General features: G+C 48.4%; 1 protein-coding gene across 5 annotated transcripts in view; it reads left to right on the plus strand.

Moving 5' to 3' along the window:
• Positions 1-442: 442 nt before the first annotated feature.
• SORBS1 (sorbin and SH3 domain containing 1) overlaps positions 443-8,352 on the plus strand; it is a 242,430-nt gene continuing 234,520 nt past the window's right edge. For 2 of the 5 annotated variants that reach the window (XM_023511595.1, XM_023511596.1), the window contains exon 1: positions 443-539. The gene's annotated coding sequence lies outside the window, so the exon portion shown is untranslated. The remainder of the gene's footprint in view (positions 540-8,352) is intronic. The other 3 variants (XM_023511597.1, XM_023511598.1, XM_003787314.3) reach the window with 2 other exon arrangements.

The following is an 8,352-nucleotide window of genomic DNA, read 5'->3' on the forward strand; positions in this document are numbered from 1 at the left end:
TACGAAATTGGTAATATTATATACCATTTTACAGATGACTAAACTGGGGTACAGGGGTTAAATAACTTAACAGCTGTTATGTTATTTTATGCCGAAGGTTCCTTCTAAGCTCCCGGTGGGCCACCCTTTGAAGGATGAGAAGGCGCGCCTGGCTTGCGTCCGGCCCAGCCCTCGGCCGGGCAGGACAGAAGGGGTTACTCGGCCCGCGCGCCTTCACAGTGGAGACTGGCGGGCCCGCGCGCGCGGGCTACAAAGCGGGCGCTGGGTGGCCCGGCGCCCCCTCGCCTGCCATTGGAGCGCACGCCCCTTCCTGTCACGGTCCGGCTCGGCCCCGCCTCCAGGCCCCGCCTGCCGCTCCAGCGCTGCCAGAGTGGACGGTTCCAGAGTTATGCTAATAAGGGGGCGGGCGCCGCAGCCCATTGGCTGTTGGCGGAGCGTCGGTGAAGTCAGCTCCGAGTCCCAGAAAAACAGAACGGGGCCGACTGAAGCGTGTAGTGCGAGTGGGGCCGGACGCGCGCACTCCGCCGGCGACCCGCAAGGTAAGCCCGCGCCCGCAGCCAGCCCGGCCGCGCTTGCCCGCTCAGCGGCGGCGGCGCCTAGGGTGTGCGTCGGCCCGGCCCCCGCGGGCGGCGCCTTTGTTCCGCGCTGGGAGGAGGCGCATTTAAAGGGCCAGCTGTTGGAGGGACTTGGGGTACCCCCCTCCAGAGCATCCTCCCGTGATCGCTGGGAAAGCCGTGGTCCCACGCGGCCGAACCGTTCGTCCTGCCTGCTTGGTGGACCCCCAGTTTTCAAGGAAAGTTCCCCAGGGTGCGGAGGATCTGGGCGGGGGGTGGCTCCTAGGTTTTAATTAATTAATTCATTAATTGATTTTTTTTTTGTGGGTGGGGTAGTGCGATCATGGCCTCTGCTGGGAGGGAATACCCGCCCGTTTCTGGCTGGCTGCAAGGTGGGTGGGTGGAGGAGACATCAAAGCCCCGGTGGGTTTGTGCTGTAAAGTGAAACTACCGAGGAGGGGCTCCTCTGCAGCAGCCAGAGGAAGAAGGAGGGAGCGAGCGGCAGGACGGAGGCATCTCAGGTGTGTCCATTCATCAGCATCCCTAGAGGAGAGGGCGGCGGGAGGGGCGCAAGGACGACGCGCATGAGAGAGCGGTACGTGTGTGTGCGCCCGGGGACACCTGCCTGCCCATTCTGGCCGCGCCGCTGTGCCCCTTCGTGTCCTCGAGCGGCTGACAGCATCTTGCTAGGCGGCTCATCACCGGCAGGGACAGAAAGCAACTCCTTTCTCTGGATTCCCTGGGTATCTCCTGCTCTCACCTCGCTGCTTTCGAAGTGGCCCTTGATAAGCGGTAGCGCCATTCGAAATGGGGGGGGGGGACGCTCAAAGTCATTATGTTCCTTTCATGGGGGAATATGCTGTCAAATTCTGCATCCCTGTGCATCCTCTGTTGTAAGATGGCTTTGAAATTCACCAGTGCATGCTTTCTTCAGGCAGACAATTTATTACGCTATTGCACTGCAACATAAAAGCAGAAGGGATCCCACTGAGCGTGGCTCTTTTCATCCAGTCCCTGGGTTTTCCCAGCATGTTCTGGCTGAGCCTTTGGATTTTTGTTTTAAACAGTGAGCACTGGGATGTTCCTGTTGTTACAGGGCTGACCTGCTGGAATTGCTGAAATTGATTCACCGTCAGTAGGAGGGAGGTTCATTTAGAAATCTTGGAACCCATCTGGCCATCAGGCTTCTGACTGGGTCTCCCCCACCCCAGCCCCTTTAGGCCCATTTCCTCTCACTGAATGCTAGGGATGGCTTGTTTGTCTTTATTCTCCTTGTGTTTTGAGCTCCTCTGCTTATATTCAATTCTGTAGTTTTAGTTGGAAAGGTAGCTTGGTGGTGAAAAAAGGAGGGGTGGAGTTGGGGGTGGGCAGCAGAGGGGGACACCAGTGTCAGTGACAGAAACACGTGATGGACATTTGGAGATTCCATATCTACAGCCCTCAGAGACAGAGTGAGGTGTATGTGTGTTTGGGTTGGGAGGGGGAGGGGAAGAGCAAGGATGCTGACAGCAATTTTCTGCCCCACCCTCTTGATGCTTCCTTAAATAGCCCCTCACCAGCAAGCTCTGGTGTCTGCTCTTAGCCTGAGGGGGAAGGAGGGAAGGGTTGGTCTTTTGGCCCTTCTGCTCTGGCTCTGTTGGAGTAGATGGTTAGGAAAGGGTTAGTTCTCCAGGGGTTGCAGAGAGGCACATTTCTCAGCTGTAGGACCCTGAGTCTGCTAGCTCTGGAGGCTTCCTTGCTGGGAATTAGCAACTGAAGTAAAATGCTCACCACAGGGTGAAGAGATGGGTAGGTATTGTCATCTTCCACACCACACCCACCTTGGTAGCCCTTTCTCTTACCTGCTTTCATTTCTTATAGTTGGGGAGTTTCTGTAAACTTTTCTGAAGAGATTGGGAATACTGGGGACTGGGTAGGAGTTATGGGAAAGGATGAACAAAATGCTTCTTACTGGGAGAACAAAGCACTGTTTAGCTCTCCCCTCTTTCCCCCTTTCCCAAATAGAGTTCAGTACAGATAGCAGTGTCTGGGGTTTTCTTTGCAAAGAATGAAAGGGCAGGGTCCAGGAAAGATTATTGTATAGCATTGATAATCATCTGGTCATCCAAACTTAGCTCTGGACCCTTCTCTGGACATGGATATAGATTTATTGTAAGGAGTATTTATTGGTAATTTAGGATTTGACCTGTCTGTATGGAAAAGCAATGGATGGTCTCAGAAAACTCTGGTGGAGGAGCTCTGGACAGCTGGCTTTGGTCCTGGCCACCAATCTTTGGGCCAGTGGTTTCCCTTCTCTGGGCCTGTGTCCTTGCTTGTAAAATGGAGGATTTTTAGAGCAGATGATTTTCCAGAGTTCCTGTCAGCACTCCTGTTGTTAGATTCCCAAGTACAGTTTGTGATGGCATTTTCAGATTGTTTCCTGTTTGCTAGATTGATGTGAAATTCACAGTGTTGAGTAGTGGCATGAAAGAAGCATTCTAGGACTCAGGCTTCTGTTGGAGTCACATTCACCTTTTCCTTGATTAGTGTGATTTGTGAGGTTTTACCGTATGCAGATAATTCAGAGCTAGAATGGCCCACAGTGAAATGCACAGACCTTCCGAGGGAGTCTGTGGGGGATGAGGGTGGGGTGAGAGACTGCTGAAGAAAGGTATTTCTATAGTTCATTCTCTCTCCCTGTGGATTTGTAACTCATTGTTTTATTTATGGTTATACGCGAGGACGTTTAGTTATGTCTAATTTGGAAGAGACTTCTGTGATAGCCAGCTTCAGTCCCCTCACTGAGGAATTTGAGGGGCTGGGAGGTTTGTACAGGACCACACGTCTCTTAGTAAAATGTGGGGTTGGGGCAGGAACTCAGGCAGGTTGATTCTAGGTCTGTGTTCAGATATCTGTTAAGCCCTCTCCTTTTCTGAGAGAAATGTTTCTAAGATTGGGTAGAGGGAAGAGAGGAGGAAATAGGCTCAGAAGAAGGGAGAGGTTGGAGAAAAAGACCAGAGGAGGTGGGAGGTTATGGGTCTCTCAAGTGGGGAAGAGAAAACCACAGAAACCAAGCTCAGGGGAGACAGGGATGGAGCTCAGAAGGAGGGTTCTGTCAGAAACAGGTACTTGTATAGGCCTTGGAGTGAAGGGAGCAGAGGCTTGGTTTAGGCAGGTGGATGGTAACTTGGCATCTCCTCAGGATCTCTCCTGTTGACCCTTAGATTGCTGAGTATGGTGGACGCTGCTTAGTGTTGGGACCAACTGAGGCCTTAGATCCACTGGGGCAGGCAGAATTGAACATGTGGGGAGTCAGGTGTGCTGGTGGTGATGCTGGTGAATGCTGAGGTAGAAAGCAGTTCTGCTGACGTCCTAGTTTTTTTTTTTTTAATGCAAACCTAAAAAAAAGTTTTCCATGGAATTTTTTTTTCAGTGGAAGCAGCATTTTCTCCTCTGACTTTCATTGGTGCTTTGTATGCTTTATGAAATAGCGTTTCCGAGGAGATACTTTGAGATGACTGATTTACTGAATCGTAGCTCATTTGCTGGGAGCCTATGTATGTCCTATGACCTGAGCTAAGCCTCAGAATGTTTCAGTGAGCAATTAAAGAGCTGTGAATGGTGGTCTACCATGACATTAACCATTCAAACACAAGGATAAAAGGTACATGATATTTTGAAGTCTAAGTACTGTACTTTGGCTAACTTGTCAGGCCCCAGATGTTTCTGTGGATCCTTAGTTGTTCACCCTCTTTTTTTTTTTGAGACAGAGTCTCAAGCTGTCACCCTGGATAGAGTGCTGTGGTGTCACAGCTCACAGCAACCTCAAATGCTTGGGCTTAAGCGATTCTCATGCCTCAACCTCCCAAGTAGCTGGGACTACAGGCCTCGCCACAACGCCAGGCTATTTTTGTTGCCGTTGTCATTGTTGTTTTAGTAGGCCCCTGGGTGTATATGGCCAGTGCCCTATGCACTGAGCCACGGGCGCCGCCCTGCTCCCCCCTTTTGTGTATGGTTAGGCACGTGTGTCTGTCTCTGAATCTTACTATCTCCCAGCCATTTTTCATATCTCACTCCTCTATCCATTTCCTTCTCTCTCCTCCTGTTGTAGCTTTCTCCTTCCTTCACTCCCTCATTCATCCTTTTTGCTGATGATACAGCTTTGTAGCTTTATTATTATTATTATTAGAGACAGGGTCTAACTATGTTTCCCCGGCTGGCCTTGAACTCTTGGGCTTGAGTTATCCTCTTGCCTCACCTCCTGAATAGCAGGGACTACAGGCACCTACCACTGCCCAGGCAGTAGTGTATTTATTTATTTATTTATTTTTGAGACAGAATCTCACTTTGTCACCCTTGATAGAGTGCCATGGTGTCTTAGTTCACAGCAACCTCAAATTCTTGGGCTTAAATGATTCTCTTGCCTTCGCCTCCCAAGTAGCTAGGACTACAGGTGCCCCCCACAACGCCTGCTATTTTTAGAGATGAGGTCTCAGTCTTGCTTGGGTGGCATCACAGCTCACAGCAACCTCCATCTCCTGGGCTTAGGTGATTATCTTGCCTCAACCTCCCGAGTAGCTGGGACTTCAAGCGCCTGCCACAACGCCCAGCTATTTTTTATTGCAGTTTGGCCAGGGCCGGTTTTGAACCCGACATGCTTGGTATATGGGGCCGGTGCCCTACTCACTGAGTCACAGGTGCTGCCCATGTTGTCTGTTCTTAATTTTAAAATGAGTTAAGTTCAGTCTTTTTGAATGTGTATGTGTTTTACACATGAACAAGAGGCAAACAAACCAAACCCAATTAACTTGCTTTTTACTTCTGTGTGGCCTTCCATTGATTTTTTTTTCCCCTTCTCTTCTGTGGTCAACAGCAGTGGCTTGTTATAGAAAAAAAGTCCCCAGGTCTCTCTCATGTGGTTACTGTTTTTTTAATTTTTTTTTTTTTGTGGTTACTGTTTTTACAATAAAAACAGCTACAACAATAGAAAAAGTTTCCACCCTTGTATTGTAGACCACAAGGGACACCCTCTCCCAAGAGATGTACCCTATTTCTTGACTTCCTTCCATGGAAAGAGCCTTTAATGTAGTCTCTCACCAAGGCCTGTAGCATTGGGGGTGCTGATGGTGGAACTGGGGCTCTTCTCCATGATTCTGGGAATGCTGAGTCGGGCACGCTGGCAGCCTGTGGGTACAACAGCATGTCCAGGAGGAAATTAGTGTGATGATTTTTCTGTCTCCCTGGGCTGAGCTAACCTACTTGGCTGTAGCAGGACCCAGGTCCTTTGGAAAAGAATGAGATGCTTGTCAACTTTCTGACTAGTTTTGGGCGAGACCTCTAAGGGTATTTTGTGTCCATCTTGGTAGGGGGGCATCTACCAACAGGTTACTGGTGTGAAGTCCTAGAGGCTTTGGTGGATGTATGCTGTACTGCTTCATGATTTTCTTCTGACTCTGATTAATTACAGTGACAACTGAGTTGTGGTGCTTAATTGTCAGCGAGTAGTTTAGTCTCTAAAGTAGACTTTGCAAGCAAAAGGTCACCTTGAAGTTTGCAGTTTTTATATTAAAAATCAGAGTAAGTTTTGTATTCTCTGTAGCATGCTTGTGCTGGTTTTAGTATAAAAATATTTAAATTTACTGTAAATTTAAAATTGTATTACTGTTAGGCTGGGCCCAGTGGCTCACGCCTGAAATCCTAGCACTCTGGGAGGCCAAGGCTGGTGGATTGCTTGAGCTCATGAGTTTGGGAGCAACCTGAGCAATAGTGAGACCCGTGTCTAAAAATTAGCAGGGCATGTGGCAGGTGCTTGTAGTCCCAGCTACTTGGGCTGAGCCAAGGGGATCACTTGAGCCCAAGTGTTTGAGGTTGCTGTGAGCTATGATGCCACAGTACTCTATTAAGGATGACAAAGTGAGACTGTGTCTCAAAAAAAACTTGTTTTACTATTGAATGCAGCTTATGGTCTAGAAACATGTTGTATTTCTCTTGGGCCTTCACTTGTCCTGACCCTCCCCAAATATGCACTATAGTCTCAGATCCCAACTGAGGAGACCTGCTGGTGTTGAGAATGGCCGCCCCAGCCTTTCCTGATGGCTCTGCCAGACCCACTGAATACTTAGTGGTTCCAAACTCATTCACAAAGGCCAGGTCCTCCCACACACCAAGACTTATTCTCTCACCTGAAGGCCTTTTTCTGCTTTTCTTGACTAACTCCTGCTTCTCCTTTCAGACTCCCCTCACATCTGAGAGAGATGCTTTTCTTCTTGCCCTTGCCTTTTTATTTCTGTTATTATTAGCTGGCTCAGTTGTCTGTTTCCTCCTCCATATTGTGAGATCTGGGAGGAAAGAATTTCTCCTTTTGAAATTAAATTTTAATTTGTATTTAAGTTACATATATATAGTTTTGAAAGTTGAAAAATACCACATAAAAATATAAAAGCTTTGGTTGGGGGCTTGTAGTTCAGTGAGTAGGGTGTCGACCATATACACTGAAGCTGATGGGTTTGAGCCTGGGCTGGGCCTGCTAAATAACAATGATAACTGCAACCAAAAAATAGCTGCGTGTTGTGGTGGGTGCCTGTAATCCCAGCTACTCAGGAGGCTGAGGCTAGAGAATCGCTTAAGCCCAAGAGTTTGAGGTTGTTGTGAGCTGTGACGCCACAGGACTCTACCGAGGGTGACATAGTGAGACTCTGTCTCAAAAAAAAAAAAAAATAGCTTTAATGAAGGGAGGTGCCTGTAGCTCAGTGGGTAGGGCGCCAGCCACATACACCCGGGCTGGCAGGTTTAAAATTGGCCCTAGCCAGCTAAACAACAATGACAACTGCAACAAAAAAATAGCTAGGCATTGTGGCAGGTGCCTGTAGTCCTAGCTATTTAGGAGGCTGAGGCAAGAGAATCGCTAAAGCCCAAGAGTTTGAGCTTGCTGTGAGCTGTGACACATGGCACTCTACCAATGGTGACATAGTGAGACTGTCTCAAAAAAAGAAAAAAAAAGTCTCACTGGGTGAAAATCAAGGCGTTAGTGTTGCGTTTCTTTCTGGAAAGAATCTGTTTCCTTGTGTATTCTGGCAATTAGAACTGCATTTTGTAGGGTCCCCTTCTTCTGTCTCAAAGCCAGGAAGGGGTGGTCGAGTTCTTCTCTCATTGCCTCACTCTGACCTTCTTCCACCGTCGCATCTTCATCTGATTCTCTTCTGAGTCTCTGCTCGTCAGTTGATTAGCAATCTTAATTTCCTTCACAATCTTAATTTCCATTTACTATGTAACCTAACATGTTCATAGGTTCAGGGTTTGGGACATGGATATCTTTGAGGGGTCATTATTCTGTCTGTGACAGTCACTTCCAATCCTTTTAGGTGTTCTTCCTGACACATAGTATTACTATCATATTTGTAAGTTACCAGCTTGCAGTGCTATTTCCTGATTGTTCATTTTATATGTTCTTTCTTTTTTTTTTTTTGAGACAGAGCCTCAAGCTGTCACCCTGGGTAGAGTGCTGTGGCTTCACAGCTCACAGCAACCTCCAACTCTTGGACTCAGACGATTCTCCTGCCTCTGCCTACCACATAGCTGGGATTACAGGTGCCCACCACAACACCTGGCTATTTTTGGTTGCAGCCGTCATTGTCGTTTGGCAGGCCTGGGCTGGATTCGAACCTGCCAGCTCAGGTGTATGTGGCTGGCGCCTTAGCTGCTTGAGCCACAGGCGCTGAGCCTTAATTGTTATTTCTTTTTTTTTTTTTTGAGACAGAGCCTCAAGCTGTCCCCCTGGGTAGAGTGCCGTGGCATTACAGCTCACAGCAACCTCCAACTC

Source organism: Otolemur garnettii, unplaced genomic scaffold (genome assembly GCF_000181295.1).
Source record: "Otolemur garnettii isolate 467f Iridium unplaced genomic scaffold, OtoGar3 scaffold00021, whole genome shotgun sequence".
In the NCBI taxonomy this organism is placed as follows: domain Eukaryota; kingdom Metazoa; phylum Chordata; class Mammalia; order Primates; family Galagidae; genus Otolemur; species Otolemur garnettii.